General features: G+C 37.2%; 2 long non-coding RNA genes across 2 annotated transcripts; both read left to right on the top strand.

Annotated features, from left to right (window-relative positions):
• Window positions 1-12470: 12470 nt before the first annotated feature.
• On the top strand, window positions 12471-18439 carry LOC121177137. Its single transcript, XR_005893178.1, has 3 exons — window positions 12471-12527; window positions 12690-12814; window positions 18383-18439. It is a non-coding gene; the product is annotated as an uncharacterized LOC121177137 (long non-coding RNA).
• A 78-nt stretch (window positions 18440-18517) lies between these two features.
• LOC121177135 lies at window positions 18518-21167 on the top strand. Its single transcript, XR_005893177.1, has 3 exons — window positions 18518-18574; window positions 18737-18861; window positions 21111-21167. It is a non-coding gene; the product is annotated as an uncharacterized LOC121177135 (long non-coding RNA).
• Window positions 21168-21213: the final 46 nt, after the last annotated feature.

Here is a 21213-nt window from a genome sequence, read left to right as displayed (position 1 = left end):
ACAGAGAGAATAACTGTGAATAATAAGGCTAGCAAAACACAATGGAATGACACAGCTTAGCCATCTTCCAAATCCAAAACCAGGATCAGAATACAGGATTCTGGTCTTTGACTTGTCTGATGTCCAAAGGTGATCAGTGAGGTGCCAGGGATTTACTCCAGCTCCAACAAAATTTTTATGTACATGTTTGTATGAATGAAAGTTGAACCTGGAACCATCCATCTTCACCACCCAAGTGAAGGTGGTGTCTGTCTTTTTCCATCCCAGTCGTAAGGAAAAATGTTCTTAATGCTCCTGACCTGATGATCAAATGGTCACAGGTTCGCTTTTTTTCCCCCCCACTTTTTAACAGTTGTTACAGGTGAATTTGGACAGTGCTAGTCTTTTTGTCAGGACATTAGGAGGTGTCTAAAGTGCTGTGTTTGTTGTCTTCTACTACAACGAGACATTTTCTGCTAAAAGGGACCATCAGAGATATTAGTTCAGTTGATACCAGACAGCTTTGGAAGAATATTTCAGATTTAGATGCTTTACATCCATTACATAGGCATCTGCTACTATCCCATTCTAGTTTTCTCCTGGAATAACTGGATACTACTTCCAGCAGACGTGTGCTCCAGTGAGAGGAGATTTTTTAAAAACACAAGTGTATCGAGGTGCAGCCTACTCCAACATAAACTTGAAACAAATGGATCCACTGGCCTCTGTGACCTCTTAAACAAACCAGAAACCAAGCAACTTTGGTTTCCCTTCCCCTTCAACCGATTTTTGGTAAACTGTAAGCTAAGATGTTTTCACCCGTAGCACCACAGTTGCTGCCTCCCCTTAACGTTGCCTCAGTGAGAGAACTCTTGTCTGTTGAGCTCCATCAAACAAGAGAAAAACTTGCTTGGAGACAGAGGAGTCCGTAGGGAGGACCTCGCCTCCTCTCACTCTTTCTCTCTCCTTCTGTATCCATTTATTTTAGCTGGCAAAAAAAACAACAACTTTGGGAGCAAGGTTGTCAAACAATACTTTTTTTTTGTTCCCCAGCTGAGGTGCAGTACATGGGGGGGGGGGGGGGGGCAAATAACAATCTGCAAACTCAGCTTTCCAAGAGTATTCTTTATTATAATTCAGGTAGACTAAGGAATGTCTTAAAGAATGGCTCAGACTGTCCACTGCTCTTCTATGCTAAACACTGGTATCATTTTTTAATAATAAGCTCCCTCATTCATTGACTAAGTTTATCACGTTTGCAAATCAGCCAAATGACGGCAGCAAAATACTGTAAATAGCATGCCTGCCAGAAGACACAAAAGAGATAGGGGGCTATAAATACCCTGAATAAATCCTCCTCCTAATCAGGAAGCGAGAGAGGCATGAGTTGTGTTGATATAGGAAACTGGTGGCTGAATCCCATTTTAAATGCTTTCGCCAGCTTTTCCTTTTGGTTAGTGTTTAGCATTCACTTGATAATTACCATATTAAAATGCATGTAGGAGTCTGTGCAGTTGTGGTGGGAAAAGATAAGGCTGCGAGAGTAGGGAGGGGAAAAAAAAAAAAAAAGTCCACCGGAGGCCTATCAGTCAGTTCTGAATTGCTTTATAATTACTGAGATGCACAGACATAATTTCCTTCTAAAAATAATGCAAAGTTTCATTTCCCTCCCTTGCCTTAATGCTGCTGTGTATGGGGTGGAAAACTCTCCCCCCACTTTCTCTCTCTCTCTTTCTCCCGAATGCATTAACTTAACCTCTTCCTGTATTAGTCGGTGTGGTGCCATGTTAAGCACAGTGTAGCCTAGTTTCTGCACAGCGTGAATGTTGCTGCCTCCCTGTTTTGGGATTGGAGAAGAATCCAAATTCTGACACATTGGGGTTGTATTCATGAATATGACATACTGTCTAGCAAAAGTTCTTTTAACTTGTTGGAGTTTTATTTGCATAGATTTCTCATAAGTTTTAATCTTTTGTGTATGCTGACACAAAATGAAATTATTTTTGCACAAAGTTTACCCTATACGAGCACTTGGATCTGTCTGTATTGCTTGGCCTTAAATAGACTAAACCTGTTGACTGCAGACAATTTAATGTTTTTTTTTTTTTGGTTTTTTTATTTTGTTTTTAGGCCAAGGCATGGCTGGATGTTTTGGGTTTTTTTTTGGTGGATCTGCCCTTTTTATACCTGGAACAGAACTCAAGTCACAGAGAGGTCAGTGTTGTGTTTTTCCTTACACTATAGTTCAGATTAATTTGGGTTATTTCAGATATATGTTTTAAAGGGAAACTACACCTGTACACATGAAAATCTGTTTACTCTTCGTAGGGAGAATCCTGATGATCAGGAGCAGGACAGAAAGGCTGAAACACAAATTGGGATGTAGCCAAGGAAAGGAAAGGACAGAAAAGGAAAGAACTGGAAACCAAAGGTTGGAGTGTGTGTGTGTGTGTGTGTGTGTGTGTGTGTGTGTGTGTGTGTGTGTGTGTGTGTGTGTGTGTGTGTGTGTGTGTGTGTGTGTGTGTGCGCGTGCGTGCATGTGTATGTGTGTGTGTGAGACGACGGGCAGGTTCTCCTATGATGAAATATTGATGGGGCTGTCTTTGATTCCGCAATAGGTACTTTTGATCCAGATCTGTCGCGGCAGTGGAGACACCGTCACCACCCCCATTCTTCCTGAGGTGTATCACTGGTCTTTTCGCTTTCGAAAAATGCCATCCACCCCTCCACTACCTTTGATCAAATGTGTAGACTTTGAAGAAGAACTTATAGAGATCAATGATGTGTGTATATAGGCAGGCGGATACTGTAGGTCTGTAACTCAATATGTTGCGGTGGGTGCTGGATGAGTGCCAATGACGGGGCTTTGCAGTTAGTCAGTTGTTGACTTTTATTTATTACGACTGCTGCTGCTGTAATTGATGACTGAATCAACACGGTCTGGAAAAATAACTGCTGACTTCTTTGCTTTTTTTCAGCTGAACAGCGATCGTGTCTCTTTTTCCTCACAGCACTGATCTGAAATTTAAATCCAATTCTTCCAAAAGAGAGCAAAAGCAAGCACTCTATTATTTAAAGAGACAGATTTCATTCACAAAAATCTCAGGGCATTGTTCAAGCTACAGCTCCTGAGGCTACTCTGTCAGTGTGTTCACGTCTCTTGTTCAGCTCTTTGCAGATTTGTAGATCACCCCAATGCATCTTTACACGCTTTTCTGCCTCTTTTATTCTCTTAAAAGAGTCAAGTGCTCTATTCTTTTGTCTTTCTACAATCCTGTGTGTGTGGTGGGGGGGGGGGGGCGGGGGGGGGGGGGCGGGGGGGGCGGGGGGGCAGGGGGGCGGGGGGACATGGAGAGTACGATGTGACCAGTGCAGCGTTGTGTCCCTGGATAATGGAGTAGAGAGCCATCTGTCTGTCTGGCCAGCCATCCGTCTGCATCCTCAAATCCTATCAGTGTGTCTCACCTGCTAATGAAAAGCTAGCAGGTTCTCTGCTGCAGCCCTTAAAATTGATGACTTCCCTGCACAGCGGAGGCTGCTGTGCACACTTGGCTCTCCACCATCACTCTTCTTCTTTGTCTCTTTTCCTTTCTAACCCTCCCTACAGCTCGCTAACACTGAGTTTTTCTGTTCTACCTTTTCAAGAGTCCACTTGTTTGATCTAAATCTGGGGAACTGCACAGCGAGCAAATATTAGCTGCTGCAAAACCTGGCAAGGTTATGATCCACAGTCTCTGTTTGCCTCCTTCTCTAAATGAAATTCTGGTATTTGTTTTGAAAACTAAATTGGCTCCTCATTGTTTTACCCAAGCGCTTATAAGAATCCAGTTCTTACTCTCCCCCCCCCCCCCCCCCCCCCCCCCCCCCTCCCAGTAACCTGTATTATGTAACACAAAAATAATGGCCCAGCCTGGCCATGCTATATGTTTGAAATGCAAAGCAGCGACGCAAAGACGCAGCTTTGTTAATAATTGCCATAATTGTATAAGTATGTGGAAACTGCTACACAAAATGGAGCAATGACTATTATCAGGTTGATAACCAATAATTACTTACAAACTCTGTGCTCATTAAGCAGCTCCTGTGGAGAAACTGAGCTCAATATAGCCCTCCAGAATCCCTCCACTACCCTCGCCCACCAGGATCCCGCTGCTCTCCGTCTCCCTCTTGTTATATCCCAGTTTCTCTCCTCTCTTTCTTTATCCAGATTCTGCTTTTCATTCCATCTGTTATCCGTGTTGTTCTGTCTCAATCACTTTCTGTCTCCTCGCTCAGGCTTGCTGGTCTTTGTCCCCCCTTCTCTTTCCCTTTCCTCGGCCCTCCATCCTCTATCTGTGAGTAGTGATCACCATAATCTTTGTCCCCTCTGCACATTTTGCTGCTAAATCCCAACATCCTGTTTATTTATGTACAGGGCATGCTGCTCTCCACCTCCCCTCCTCTCTCTGGTCTTCCTCTCTGTGAAAGATTAACCATCCCCTCTGCATCTCTTCTCATCTATCATCCTAATAGGGGCTACAAGAGGGAAAAAACAACAATTTGCAGAGGGAGAAACAGCCACAGAAGGGCAAGGAAAGTGTTTGGATTGCCACTGTCGATCAAAGTTCCGGTCTGTCAGTGGTTTTATTTGCGCAGCACTGGTGGCACAGGACCAGAGCTCATCCTAACAGATGGCTGAAATTGTCATGTTCAAAGGCACATACACAAACTCTTCACCTGTAAACAGCTAAATGGTGTTTATGCTGATGTTAAAGTGGAAAGCACTTGTTTTCTTCAGAGTACTACACGGGCCCAAATCTCATTCCCATTCTCTTAGTGTGGTCTGACATGGAGCCGTAAATAGCCCATGAGTAGATAAAAACATGAATCTCTGATGTTGGGTCATGTCTTTCATTTCAAGAAAAGGGTCTTTAAATTCCAGTTAAAGGAACTTTAAATTCCAGTTAAACCCCAAACATAAACATCTAAGAGGTCTGATATGTAACATTTAAAAGTAGAAAGTGAACAGGTTGATCTGCTGTTAGCTGGTCTTTTGGCACCAGCTTCTGTTGCACTCTATAAACTGGGCTCACTATCTGAGATTTTTATTAAAAATTTTGTGTCTGTGTGTGCTGAGCAAATTTTTCAGTATTAAGCTGGTAGTAAAATGTGTTTACGCAAAAGGAAAAAAAGCAAACACTGGAATAAAAAAAAGTAAAAGCACAAACACCCCATGGATCAAACCAAGGTCTGTTTGATGTTATCTAGATATTATTATATAAATAAATATAAATAAACTAAAACCCCATTGCAAACACCGCTACAAAGGTATGACATTATTAGGTTTTATGTAAATTAGCAGCAGCTCCCAACACTGTTGATTTGCGTCATATCCCTGTGGGTCAATTTCAATTTGTTGCCAGTGTTCTGTGTTTTGTCAGTGCACTTTGTCTTTGTTTGATATATGCTGTCATAACTCGGGTTGTTCCCTATGACATCTGAAGCCATCTCACTGTTTTTGTTTTTTGTTTTTTTTAAAGCACTGCACCTGCACTTTGGGCACATATAATTTGGCCTCTTTTGAGCCAGAAGTTGAAATGAAACCTAATATGAATTCTGTGGTTACAATGGTTACTAATTGTGCCAAATTAAATGTGCCCTGCATATTGTGGTTATTTTATGTAATTTATGGGAAATCTAAAAAAAAATGCCCTTTCATTCCCAGGCCCTGAACCTCCTCTCAGCCAGCCTTGTGCACTGTAAGTGGGAGAAGCCAACTGCGGGAGGCCCCTGGTAACCACATGCTATCACAGCTCGGCCTTCCAGCCTCCAACCGCGACACGCTTACACTCATCCACTCCACAGGGGAAGTGTTGAGCCTCGCTTGCCGACGTGAGAGCACAAACACAGAAACATTCACCCTCCACTAGGATAGGCAGTGCTGCTTATACCAACACTCCCTCCCTCTCCCAGTTTCACATTTCTCTCTCTCCCTTTCTTTGTCTGCTTCTCCCTTCACTGTTTTCTTCTCAGTTTATCGCTCTCCTCCTCTCAAAGTGCAGTTTTCCCTCAAGCGTCGTCTTGGTCTCTGTCATTTTTGCTGTTGCTGTTTATTTCTCTATCTGTATATCTTTCTCTTCCTCCCTCTTCTTTCTCATCCTCCTGTCAATATTAGTCTTTCTTCGTCTGCATCTTTATTTCTCTCACTCCTCTTCATTCCTATATGGTGTCACTGTGTTCTCCTGCTGAGAAAAGCTTGTGTGTGTGTGTGAGAGAGAGATGCTAATGCTACTCTGCAGTATCTCTGCAAAGTGTTTTTACATACTGTAGATTTTTAGTCATCATACTGTTAGTACGACAAATATTTTTGGCTTGTTGGGCTTTTGTTTTGGCATTTTTCAAGTAATATTCAATTGTGGGCACATTTGTAGCTGTTCAGCAAAAGTTACTTTGAACAACAAACAGAATTAGGACCTGACTTTGCAGTTCTGCTCAGCTCTGTAGAAACTCATAGCATCTTTCAGCTCATTGTTTTGGTTTTACAGGCCACAGTTTTACTGTTTTGACTGTACGTTCAATTCCCAGCACCAAACAACAAAGTCAGCAGCTAGCTGGTGAATTTAGCAGATAAAGAACCAGATATTTCTTTCAGGTCTTGGTGGAGACCAAAGACCTGAGAATATTGGACTTAAATTAATGCGGTAGTGTTTACAACCTTTTTTCTTATGTCCCCCAAGTGCCCACAAAATATTTTCAAGGTATTTTCAATTTTTTAAGGAAAAAAGTACAGTTGTATGAAATTTTCTTATTAAATGAAAAAAAAATATTTTGGAATTATTTGTTCAAGAATAGTAACTACTGAAACAAACAGCGACAGCAAAGTTTTTTACCTGCTACAAAAAAAAAAAAAACAGGATCGCAAAGACTTTTATAATGTTTTATGTTATGTTAAATATATGATCATATCAGTCACTTAAAACTAAATACCTTCACAAATAGAAGAGATACTAAAGCTTTTAGTTGCTGTATCCGCTATGCACTCTGAATCATAAGTCTGGGCCTTAAACTGTACATAAATGTACTGTAGTCTGACAGACCAAGCACCTTTAAATTATGTTGTCTGCAAAACAAAAAATACGTAGGCTAGAGGCTGACTGTGAAGCGTCAGTATCGTGACTGAATAGGCTGGAGTAAGTGTGGACGCCAGGGAGATGGATGTGACTGTCGCACGCCGACTCAATGCGAGCGCCCTTTTTTCCCTCTCAACCCTGAGGGTGTAACTGGCCTCCCTTCAAAGGAGGAAGCTTAAAAACAATCTCCAAAAGAGTGAAAGCGGCACTGGGATGTGGTGGGCGTCGGTCAAGCAGTCAGTCAGTCGTCAGGGGCCCCGCTGTCTCCCGCTCCATAGAACAGGTAGCCTGAACTAGTTTCTACAAAGCTGAGTTGGAGATTTAATGCAATATAAAGCCTCTGGGCCCTTTTAGCAATTTGGAGTCAACACACAAATACACCCACGTTCAACTGGAAAGACTTTCCATCCCTGCCCCTTCATATGCGAATGTGTTGAATAGAGGTGTGTAAGTATGTGCTAGTGTGTGTCTGTGTGCTGTGTGTGCTCAGCATGTGCTCAATTTCCCTTCTGAATCCTTCCCACAACTCCCTCCTTCCCCTTTCTCATCTGTAGCAACACATCAGTGGTCTGTCAGTTTAAAAATCAAGTACAGAAACTCACACTGCTAGCTTTTTTTTCCCTGTCCAACTAACTGTCCAATAACTGTCCATTTAAACTGCTGTCTTCCAACATTTTTCCCACCCACACTGTTCAGGTTGAAGCATGTAAGTAGTTCAACTCATTACAATCATTGAGTAAAGTGAGGAGTTGTCGACACCTTGCAGATTGTTGAATTTCTTTCCCTTGTGAAAGCAGGTTTTATCCAAGGAAAAGTTCTTCATGAGACACCGTCACATGGCCACCATATGGCAGTGATGCAATATAAAGTTTTCTCCAGCTGCCAGTAATGAAATGTTGCCTTTTGCAGTATTAGAGAGACTGCTGCTCTTGACACTGTCTGTGTGATTGGCAGCATTTCCAGCTGCTCATAGAGTTATGAGACTGTGAAGGCTTAGGTTTTTTTTTTGTTTTGTTTTTTTTTTTGTGCTGACATCATCAGCTTTGGCATCTGTTGCATATTTGAAGCCCTGCATGGTGTACAGTGATATTGTGATGCTTCCATAAGATTGTGGGGAACATCCTTAAAAAAACAGTTTTTGTCTTGCCACTTCAGTTCAGTTGATCGATTTGAATGTTTTCCCTTACAGAAGCAAAATAAGCATGATAATTATAGTGTGAGTTTGTCAGATTTTGCTGTATAAACACATCTTAAGTTAAATCAGCACTCCAACTTAAGCAAAAATAACACGTAGTGTAGGCTGTGTTGTTTATGAGTTTAGTTTTGAAGAAGTTTTTGTTGAAATGCCTCTTGGCTGACTTGGTTGACACCTTCAGCAAACTTCACCATTATTCAGAAAAGTGAAGATGAAAGCAAATAGCTAGATTTGCTATCAAATAGAGCGTGTGGATGGCAGCTGAAACCACATAAATAAAAAACAGCAGTCCCTAGGCTACAAAGCCTGAGGCTATTGCGTTGCTAGCAGGCAAACAGCCACCCAGCTGCCCCAGCAGGGCAGGAATATATCAGACAGCCTATTGGATACCTGACAGCTGATTTAGCTCCCCCTTAATGAGCAGAGGGCTCTGCTGCAAAAACACAACAATCTATTGCATAACAACATTATAGATGAACAGTATGAAGTGACTGGTAACGCTGGAAGAATTTTATGAAATCAAGAGATGTTACATTGAGTAAACAATTCAGTATGAAATAATTGTTGAAAGTATGTAAATACAGTGTAACTGTAAGACTATATTAATGATGCTGTAGTGTACTTAGTCTACCTTAGTGTGATAATGCATATTACATATAATGTGAAAGTGCTGCAAAATGGACTTAGAAAACATCATGCTACAGCAAGATTTTTTCTTAGACATTTTGATGCCTTACCATACTATGATGTTTTTCACTCAATTTTGAAGCCTTACTATACTGTCGTTCTTTTACTGCATTTTGATGCCTTACTGTACTATGATGTTTTTCACCCAATTTTGAAGCCTTACTATACTGTCCTTTTTTTTACTGCATTTTGATGCCTTACTATACTGTGACATTTTTTACCCAATTTTTTTCAATTCAATTCAATTTTATTTATATAGCTCCTTCCACAATCAAAATTGTCTTTACAGAGACCCAGAGCCTGAAACCAGAGCAAGCAAGAAGAACAGGAAGAAACCTTGAGCAGAACTTGGCTCATGTGGGGAACCCTCCTGCCGATGGCCGGGCTGGGCGAAAGGAGGAAAAGGAGGAAGATAGGACAGCTGGAAATGGAGGAGAAGGAATAAGGTAAGGCAATTTTGATGCCTTACTATACTATGAGGTTTTTGACTGCATGTTAATGCGTTACTATACTGACATTTTTCAACCAATTCAATTTCAATTCAATTCAATTCAATTTTATTTATATAGCTCTTCCACAATCAAAATTGTCTATACAGAGACCCAGAGCCTGACACCCCCTTTTTAACAGGAAGAAACCTTGAGCAGAACCTGGCTCATATGGGGGACCCTCCTGCCGATGGCCGGGCTTGGTAAAAGGAAGAAAACGAGGAAGATAGGACAGCTGGAAATGGAGGAGAGGAGGAGAAGGAATAAGGTAATGTAATTTTGAAGCCTCAATATACTATGTCGTTTTGGACTGCATTTTGATGCCTTACTATAGGATAATGTTTTTCACTCAATTTTGAAGCCTTCATATTTTAGTATGGCCTCAAAAATTAAAAAAAAAGTCATAGTATAGTAAGGCGTAAAAATCGGCCAAAAAAAGTCATACTTTAGTAAGGCCTCAAAATGTCATAAAAAACATCATACCGCTAAACTATGTCGTTTTTTACTTGATTTTGATGCCTTACTATACTATGACATTTTTCACCCAATTTTTTTTCAATTCAGTTCAATATTATTTATATAGCTCCTTCCACAATCAAAATTGTCTTTACAGAGACCCAGAGCCTGACACCAGAGCAAGCACTTAAGGCGACAGCGGCAAGAAAAAACCCTTTTAATTGGAAGAAACCTTGAGCAGAACGTGGCTCATATGGGGGGACCCTCTTGCCGATGGCCAGGCTGGGTGAAAGGAGGAAAAGGAGGAAGATAGGACAGCTGGAAATGGAGTAGAGGAAGAGAAGGAATAAGGTAAGGCAATTTTGATGCCTTACTATACAATGTCATTTTTGACTGCATGTTGATGCGTTACTATACTGATGTTTTTCAACCAATTTTATTCAATTTTTTCAATACAATTCAATTTTATTTATATAGCAGCTTCCACAATCCAAACTGTTTTAAAACACTTTACAGAGACTCAGAGCCTGACCCCAGAGCAAGCACTAAAGACGAGAGTGACAAAATATAACTCCCTTTTAACAGGAAAAAACCTTGAGCAGTACCTGGCCTATATGGGGGCCCTCCTGCCTATGGCCGGGTTTGGTGAAAGGAAGAAAACAAGGAAGATAGGACAGCTGGAAATGGAGGAGACGCAGAGAAAGAATAAGGTAATGCGCTTTTGAAGCCTCACTATACAATGCCGTTTTGGACTGAATTTTGATGCCTGACTAAAGATTCAACTTTGAAGCCTTCATATTTTAGTATGGCCTCAAAATGTCATAAAAAATGACATAGTATAGTAAGGCATCAATATCGCGCAAAAAAAAGTCATACTTCAGTATGACATCAAAATGTCATAAAAAACGTCATAGTATAGTAAGGCATCAAAATCGGCCAAAAAAAGTCATACTTTAGTATGACCTCAAAATGTCATAAAAAACGACATAGTATAGTAAGGGTCAAAATCGGCCATAAAAAGTCATACTTTAGTATGACCTCAAAATGTCATAAAAAACGACATAGTATAGTATGGCGTTTTTTTCGGGCAAAAAAAGTCAAAAATTTTTTCGGCCCCAAAATGTCATAAAAAACGTCATAGTATAGTAAGGCGTCAAAATCGGCCAAAAAAAGTCAACATTTTTTTTCGACCTCAAAATGTCATAAAAAACGTCACAGTATAGTATGGCGTTTTTTTCGGGCAAAAAAAGTCAAAAATTTTTTCGGCCCCAAAATGTCATAAAAAACGTCATAGTATAGTAAGGCGTCAAAATGTCATAAAACAACGTCATATCGCTATACTGTCTTGTGTTTTACTTGATTTTGATTTTTTACTATACTATGACATTTTTCACCCATTTTTTTTCAATTCAGTTCAATATTATTTATATAGCTCCTTCCACAATCAAAATTGTCTTTACAGAGACCCAGAGCCTGACACCAGAGCAAGCACTTAAGGCGACAGTGGCAAGAAAACACTCCCTTTTAACAGGAAGAAACCTTGAGCAGAACGTGGCTCATATGGGGGACCCTCCTGCCGATGGCCGGGCTGGGTGAAAGGAGGAAAAGGAGGAAGATAGAACAGCTGGAAATAGAGGAGAAGAAAAGGAATAAGGTAAGGCAATTTTGATGCCTTACTATACAATGTCATTTTTGACTGCATGTTGATGCGTTACTATACTGATGTTTTTCAACCAATTTTATTCAATTTTTTCAATACAATTCAATTTTATTTATATAGCACCTTCCACAATCCAAACTGTTTTAAAACACTTTACAGAGACTCAGAGCCTGACCCCAGAGCAAGCACTAAAGAGGAGAGTGACAAAATATAACTCCCTTTTAACAGGAAAAAACCTTGAGCAGTACCTGGCTTATATGGGGGCCCTCCTGCCGATGGCCGGGTTTGGTGAAAGGAAGAAAACAAGGAAGATAGGACAGCTGGAAATGGAGGAGAGGCGGAGAAAGAATAAGGTAATGCGCTTTTGAAGCCTCACTATACTATGCCGTTTTGGACTGCATTTTGATACCTTACTAAAGATTCAACTTTGAAGCCTTCATATTTTTGTATAGCCTCAAAATGTCATAAAAAATGTCATAGTATAGTAAGGCGTCAAAATCGGCCAAAAAAAGTCATACTTTAGTATGACCTCAAAATGTCATAAAAAACGACATAGTATAGTATGGCGTTTTTTTCGGGCAAAAAAAGTCAAAAAATTTTTCGGCCTCAAAATGTCATTAAAAACGACATACCGCTATACTGTCTTGCGTTTTACTTGATTTTGATTTTTTACTATACTATGACATTTTTCACCCATTTTTTTTCAATTCAGTTCAATTTTATTTATATAGCTCCTTCCACAATCAAAATTGTCTTTACAGAGACCCAGAGCCTGACACCAGAGCAAGCACTTAAGGCGACAGTGGCAAGAAAACACCCCCTTTTAACAGGAAGAAACCTTGAGCAGAACGTGGCTCATATGGGGGACCCTCCTGCCGATGGCCGGGCTGGGTGAAAGGAGGAAAAGGAGGAAGATAGAACAGCTGGAAATAGAGGAGAAGAAAAGGAATAAGGTAAGGCAATTTTGATGCCTTACTATACAATGTCATTTTTGACTGCATGTTGATGCGTTACTATACTGATGTTTTTCAACCAATTTTATTCAATTTTTTCAATACAATTCAATTTTATTTATATAGCACCTTCCATGACAAAATATAACTCCCTTTTAACAGGAAAAAACCTTGAGCAGTACCTGGCCTATATGGGGGCCCTCCTGCCTATGGCCGGGTTTGGTGAAAGGAAGAAAACAAGGAAGATAGGACAGCTGGAAATGGAGGAGAGGCGGAGAAAGAATAAGGTAATGCGCTTTTGAAGCCTCACTATACAATGCCATTTTGGACTGCATTTTGATGCCTGACTAAAGATTAATCTTTGAAGCCTTCATATTTTAGTATGGCCTCAAAATGTCATAAAAAATGACATAGTATAGTAAGGCGTTAAAATCGGCAAAAAAAAGTCATATTTTAGTATGACCTCAAAATGTCATAAAAAAAAACGACATAGTATAGTATGGCGTTTTTTTCGGGCAAAAAAAGTCAACATTTTTTTCGGCCTCAAAAGGTCATAAAAAAACGACATAGTATAGTATGGCGTCAAAATCGGCCAAAAAAAGTCAAAAAATTTTTCGGCCTCAAAATGTCATAAAAAACGACATAGTATAGTATGGCGTTTTTTTCGGGCAAAAAAAGTCAAAAATTTTTTCGGCCTCTAAATGTCATAAAAAACGACATAGTATAGTAAGGCATAAAAATCGGCCAAAAAAAGTCATACTTTAGTATGACCTCAAAATGTCATAAAGAACGACATAGTATAGAATGGCGTTTTTTTCGGGCAAAAAAAGTCAAAATTTTTTTCGGCCTCAAAATGTCATAAAAAACGACATAGTATAGTATGCCGTTTTTTTCGGGCAAAACAAGTCAAAATTTTTTTCGGCCTCAAAATGTCATAAAAAACGACATAGTATAGTAAGGCATAAAAATCGGCCAAAAAAAGTCATACTTTAGTATGACCTCAAAATGTCATAAAGAACGACATAGTATGGCGTTTTTTTCGGGCAAAAAAAGTCAAAATTTTTTATGACCTCAAAATGTCATAAAAAACGACATAGTATAGTATGGCGTTTTTTTCGGTCAAAAAATGTCAAAATTTTTTTCGGCCTCAAAATGTAATAAAAAACGACATAGTATAGTAAGGCGTTTTTTTCCGGCAAAAAAAGTCAAAAATTTTTTCGGCCTCAAAATGTCATAAAAAACGACATAGTATAGTATGGCGTTTTTTTCGGGCAAAAAAAGTCATACTTTAGTATGACCTCAAAATGTCATAAAAAACGACAGTATAGTAAGGCATCAAAATCGGCCAAAAAAAGACATATTTTAGTATGACCTCAAAATGTCATAAAAAACGACATAGTATAGTATGGCATTTTTTTCGGGCAAAAAAAGTCAAGAATTTTTTCGGCCTCAAAATGTCATAAAAAACGACATAGTATAGTATGGCGTTTTTTTCGGGCAAAAAAAGTCAAAAATTTTTTCGGCCTCTAAATGTCATAAAAAACGACATAGTATAGTAAGGCATAAAAATCGGCCAAAAAAAGTCATACTTTAGTATGACCTCAAAATGTCATAAAGAACGACATAGTATAGAATGGCGTTTTTTTCGGGCAAAAAAAGTCAAAATTTTTTTCGGCCTCAAAATGTCATAAAAAACGACATAGTATAGTATGCCGTTTTTTTCGGGCAAAACAAGTCAAAATTTTTTTCGGCCTCAAAATGTCATAAAAAACGACATAGTATAGTAAGGCATAAAAATCGGCCAAAAAAAGTCATACTTTAGTATGACCTCAAAATGTCATAAAGAACGACATAGTATGGCGTTTTTTTCGGGCAAAAAAAGTCAAAATTTTTTATGACCTCAAAATGTCATAAAAAACGACATAGTATAGTATGGCGTTTTTTTTCGGTCAAAAAATGTCAAAATTTTTTTCGGCCTCAAAATGTAATAAAAAACGACATAGTATAGTAAGGCGTTTTTTTCCGGCAAAAAAAGTCAAAAATTTTTTCGGCCTCAAAATGTCATAAAAAACGACATAGTATAGTATGGCGTTTTTTTTCGGGCAAAAAAAGTCATACTTTAGTATGACCTCAAAATGTCATAAAAAACGACAGTATAGTAAGGCATCAAAATCGGCCAAAAAAAGACATATTTTAGTATGACCTCAAAATGTCATAAAAAACGACATAGTATAGTATGGCATTTTTTTCGGGCAAAAAAAGTCAAGAATTTTTTCGGCCTCAAAATGTCATAAAAAACGACATAGTATAGTATGGCGTTTTTTTCGGGCAAAAAAAGTCAAAATTTTTTTCGGCCTCAAAATGTCATAAAAAACGACATAGTATAGTATGGCGTCAAAATCGGCCAAAAAAAGTCATATTTTAGTATGACCTCAAAATGTCATAAAAAAACGACATAGTATAGTATGGCGTTTTTTTCGGGCAAAAAAAGTCAACATTTTTTTCGGCCTCAAAAGGTCATAAAAAAACGACATAGTATAGTATGGCGTCAAAATCGGCCAAAAAAAGTCAAAAAATTTTTCGGCCTCAAAATGTCATAAAAAACGACATAGTATAGTATGGCGTTTTTTTCCTGCAAAAAAAGTCAAAATTTTTTTCGGCCTCTAAATGTCATAAAAAACGACATAGTATAGTAAGGCATAAAAATCGGCCAAAAAAAGTCATACTTTAGTATGACCTCAAAATGTCATAAAGAACGACATAGTATAGTATGGCATTTTTTTCGGGCAAAAAAAGTCATACTTTAGTATGACCTCAAAATGTCATAAAAAACGACAGTATAGTAAGGCATCAAAATCGGCCAAAAAAAGTCATATTTTAGTATGACCTCAAAATGTCATAAAAAACGACATAGTATAGTATGGCATTTTTTTCGGGCAAAAAAAGTCAAAATTTTTTTCGGCTTCAAAATGTCATAAAAAACGACATAGTATAGTAAGGCGTTAAAATCGTCCAAAAAAAGTCATACTTTAGTATGACCTCAAAATGTCATAAAAAACGACATAGTATAGTATGGCGTTTTTTTCGGGCAAAAAAAGTCAAAATTTTTTTCGGCCTCAAAATGTCATAAAAAACGACATAGTATAGTAAGGCATAAAAATCGGCCAAAAAAAGTCATACTTTAGTATGACCTCAAAATGTCATAAAAAACGACATAGTATAGTATGGCGTCAAAATTGGCCAAAAAAAGTCAAAATTTTTCTCGGCCTCAAAATGTCATAAAAAACGACATAGTATAGTATGGCGTCAAAATTGGCCAAAAAAAGTCAAAATTTTTCTCGGCCTCAAAATGTCATAAAAAACGACATAGTATAGTATGGCGTCAAAATCGGCCAAAAAAAGTCATACTTTAGTATGACCTCAAAATGTCATAAAAAATGACATAGTATAGTATGGCGTTTTTTTCGGGCAAAAAAAGTCAAAAATTTTTTCGGCCTCAAAATGTCATAAAAAATGACATAGTATAGTAAGGCGTTTTTTTCGGGCAAAAAAAGTCATATTTTAGTATGACCTCAAAATGTCATAAAAAAACGACATAGTATAGTATGGCGTTTTTTTCGGGCAAAAAAAGTCAACATTTTTTTCGGCCTCAAAAGGTCATAAAAAAACGACATAGTATAGTATGGCGTCAAAATCGGCCAAAAAAAGTCAAAAAATTTTTCGGCCTCAAAATGTCATAAAAAACGACATAGTATAGTATGGCGTTTTTTTCCTGCAAAAAAAGTCAAAAATTTTTTCGGCCTCTAAATGTCATAAAAAACGACATAGTATAGTAAGGCGTAAAAATCGGCCAAAAAAAGTCATACTTTAGTATGACCTCAAAATGTCATAAAGAACGACATAGTATAGAATGGCGTTTTTTTCGGGCAAAAAAAGTCAAAATTTTTTTCGGCCTCAAAATGTCATAAAAAACGACATAGTATAGTAAGGCATAAAAATCGGCCAAAAAAAGTCATACTTTAGTATGACCTCAAAATGTCATAAAGAACGACATAGTATGGCGTTTTTTTCGGGAAAAAAAAGTCAAAATTTTTTATGACCTCAAAATGTCATAAAAAACGACATAGTATAGTATGGCGTTTTTTTCGGTCAAAAAATGTCAAAATTTTTTTCGGCCTCAAAATGTAATAAAAAACGACATAGTATAGTAAGGCGTTTTTTTCGGGCAAAAAAAGTCAAAAATTTTTTCGGCCTCAAAATGTCATAAAAAACGACATAGTATAGTAAGGCATCAAAATCGGCCAAAAAAAGTCATATTTTAGTATGACCTCAAAATGTCATAAAAAACGACATAGTATAGTATGGCATTTTTTTCGGGCAAAAAAAGTCATACTTTAGTATGACCTCAAAATGTCATAAAAAACGACATAGTATAGTAAGGCATCAAAATCGGCCAAAAAAAGTCATATTTTAGTATGACCTCAAAATGTCATAAAAAACGACATAGTATAGTATGGCATTTTTTTCGGGCAAAAAAAGTCAAAATTTTTTTCGGCCTCAAAATGTCATAAAAAACGACATAGTATAGTAAGGCGTTAAAATCGTCCAAAAAAAGTCATACTTTAGTATGACCTCAAAATGTCATAAAAAACGGCATAGTATAGTATGGCGTTTTTTTCGGGCAAAAAAAGTCAAAATTTTTTTCGGCCTCAAAATGTCATAAAAAACGACATAGTATATTAAGGCATAAAAATCGGCCAAAAAAAGTCATACTTTAGTATGACCTCAAAATGTCATAAAAAATGACATAGTATAGTATGGCGTTTTTTTCGGGCAAAAAAACTCAAAAATTTTTTCGGCCTCAAAATGTCATAAAAAAAGACATAGTATATTAAGGCGTTTTTTTTCGGCCAAAAAAAGTCATATTTTAGTATGACCTCAAAATGTCATAAAAAAACGACATAGTATAGTATGGCGTTTTTTTCGGGCAAAAAAAGTCAACATTTTTTTCGGCCTCAAAAGGTCATAAAAAAACGACATAGTATAGTATGGCGTCAAAATCGGCCAAAAAAAGTCAAAATTTTTTTCGGCCTCAAAATGTCATAAAAAACGACATAGTATAGTAAGGCGTCAAAATCGGCCAAAAAAAGTCATACTTTAGTATGACCTCAAAATGTCATAAAAAACGACATAGTATAGTAAGGCGTCAAAATCGGCCAAAAGAAGTCATACCTTAGTATGACCTCAAAATGTCATAAAAAACGACATAGTGTAGTATGGCGTTTTTTTCGGGCAAAAAAAGTCAAAAAAATTTTCGGCCTCAAAATGTCATAAAAAACGACATAGTATAGTATGGCGTTTTTTTCGGGCAAAACAAGTCAAAAAATTTTTCGGCCTCAAAATGTCATAAAAAACGACATAGTATAGTATGGCGTTTTTTTCCGGCAAAAAAAGTCAAAATTTTTTTCGGCCTCAAAATGTCATAAAAAACGACATAGTATAGTATGGCGTTTTTTTCGGGCAAAAAAAGTCAAAAAATTTTTCGGCCTCAAAATGTCATAAAAAACGACATAGTATAGTATGGCGTTTTTTTCGGGCAAAAAAAGTCATACTTTAGTATGACCTCAAAATGTCATAAAAAACGACATAGTATAGTAAGGCGTCAAAATCGGCCAAAAAAAGTCATACTTTAGTATGACCTCAAAATGTCATAAAAAACGACATACCGTTATAATGTCTTGTGTTTTACTTGATTTTGATTTTTTACAATACTATGACATTTTTCACCCAATTTTTTTCAATTCAGTTCAATTTTATTTATATAGTTCCTTCCACAATCAAAATTGTCTTTACAGAGACCCAGAGCCTGACACCAGAGCAAGCACTTAAGGCGACAGTGGCAAGAAAACACTCCCTTTTAACAGGAAGAAACCTTGAGCAGAACGTGGCTCATATGGGGGACCCTCCTGCCGATGGCCGGGCTGGGTGAAAGGAGGAAAAGGAGGAAGATAGAACAGCTGGAAATAGAGGAGAAGAAAAGGAATAAGGTAAGGCAATTTTGATGCCTTACTATACAATGTCATTTTTGACTGCATGTTGATGCGTTACTATACTGATGTTTTTCAACCAATTTTATTCAATTTTTTCAATACAATTCAATTTTATTTATATAGCACCTTCCATGACAAAATATAACTCCCTTTTAACAGGAAAAAACCTTGAGCAGTACCTGGCCTATATGGGGGCCCTCCTGCCTATGGCCGGGTTTGGTGAAAGGAAGAAAACAAGGAAGATAGGACAGCTGGAAATGGAGGAGAGGCGGAGAAAGAATAAGGTAATGCGCTTTTGAAGCCTCACTATACAATGCCGTTTTGGACTGCATTTTGATGCCTGACTAAAGATTAATCTTTGAAGCCTTCATATTTTAGTATGGCCTCAAAATGTCATAAAAAACGACATAGTATAGTATGGCGTTTTTTCGGGCAAAAAAAGTCATACTTTAGTATGACCTCAAAATGTCATAAAAAACGACATAGTATAGTATGGCGTTTTTTTCGGGCAAAAAAAGTCATACTTTAGTATGACCTCAAAATGTCATAAAAAACGACATAGACAGACAGACAGACAGACAGAAAACTTTATTAATCCCCAAAGGGAAATTAGGTTGTTCCAGTAGACCGTGAAGAGTAGATAAAATAGGATAAAACAATATGAAATATACAAATATACAAACAAGAACTCCAGTACTAAAAATATGTATAGATAAAAATAGAGATAAATAGAAATAACAAGAAATAAAAAAATGAAAAATAAAAATCTAATACAATAGAAATAACGAGGTGTTAGAACATATGGTATATACATAGGAAGGTGCTGTGAGTAAGGTGCAGTGGAAGGATGGTGTTTAAGGCTGATGGTAGTGTAATGTTACTGAAAATAGCACAATGTAATGACATAATAACAGTATATAGTGCAATAACATAATATAATAACATAATAACAGTATATAGTGCAAGTAGTATATATATAGTAAGATATAGTAGGAGCAGTAATAATAATAATAATAATAATAATATAATATACATTACGATAATTATTGTAATAATTATAGTATAGCATTCTATGTCTAGCACACATTGTGGCAATGGTATATTATAATTATGATAATAGATAATAAACACAGTAAGAGTAATAGCAACGATAATTATAATATGTGCATGAGTAGTGCAAACTGATACAAATATTGCATGGTGATACAAATATTTATGATATATAATATCAATATAAAGTGTAGGCACATATCACTCAGTGACAAACGACATTGAGTGAATGTTCCAGGGATAGTTGGTTAGTCTAGAAGTGTTATTGTGGCTCTGGCAGAGGTAGATGAGTTGTATAACCTGATGGCAGAAGGTAGGAATGATTTCCTGTATCGTTCCTTAGAGCATACATAGAGCATACATAGTATAGTATGGCGTTTTTTCGGGCAAAAAAAGTCATACTTTAGTATGACCTCAAAATGTCATAAAAAACGACATAGTATAGTAAGGCGTCAAAATCGGCCAAAAAAAGTCATACTTTAGTATGACCTCAAAATGTCATAAAAAACGACATAGTATAGTATGGCGTTTTTTTCGGGCAAAAAAAGTCATACTTTAGTATGACCTCAAAATGTCATAAAAAACGACATAGTATAGTATGGCGTTTTTTTCGGGCAAAAAAAGTCAACATTTTTTTCGGCCTCAAAAGGTCATAAAAAAACGACATAGTATAGTATGGCGTCAAAATCGGCCAAAAAAAGTCAAAATTTTTTTCGGCCTCAAAATGTCATAAAAAACGACATAGTATAGTAAGGCGTCAAAATCGGCCAAAAAAAGTCATACTTTAGTATGACCTCAAAATGTCATAAAAAACGACATAGTATAGTAAGGCGTCAAAATCGGCCAAAAGAAGTCATACCTTAGTATGACCTCAAAATGTCATAAAAAACGACATAGTGTAGTATGGCGTTTTTTTCGGGCAAAAAAAGTCAAAAAAATTTTCGGCCTCAAAATGTCATAAAAAACGACATAGTATAGTATGGCGTTTTTTTCGGGCAAAACAAGTCAAAAAATTTTTCGGCCTCAAAATGTCATAAAAAACGACATAGTATAGTATGGCGTTTTTTTCCGGCAAAAAAAGTCAAAATTTTTTTCGGCCTCAAAATGTCATAAAAAACGACATAGTATAGTATGGCGTTTTTTTTCGGGCAAAAAAAGTCAAAAATTTTTTCGGCCTCAAAATGTCATAAAAAACGACATAGTATAGTATGGCGTTTTTTTCGGGCAAAAAAAGTCATACTTTAGTATGACCTCAAAATGTCATAAAAAACGACATAGTATAGTAAGGCGTCAAAATCGGCCAAAAAAAGTCATACTTTAGTATGACCTCAAAATGTCATAAAAAACGACATACCGTTATAATGTCTTGTGTTTTACTTGATTTTGATTTTTTACAATACTATGACATTTTTCACCCAATTTTTTTCAATTCAGTTCAATTTTATTTATATAGTTCCTTCCACAATCAAAATTGTCTTTACAGAGACCCAGAGCCTGACACCAGAGCAAGCACTTAAGGCGACAGTGGCAAGAAAACACTCCCTTTTAACAGGAAGAAACCTTGAGCAGAACGTGGCTCATATGGG

This window comes from Toxotes jaculatrix, chromosome 23, assembly GCF_017976425.1.
Source record: "Toxotes jaculatrix isolate fToxJac2 chromosome 23, fToxJac2.pri, whole genome shotgun sequence".
NCBI classification, from domain to species: domain Eukaryota; kingdom Metazoa; phylum Chordata; class Actinopteri; family Toxotidae; genus Toxotes; species Toxotes jaculatrix.
Note: the sequence above shows the minus strand (reverse complement) of the source record. Positions and strands in the feature narration are given on the sequence as shown.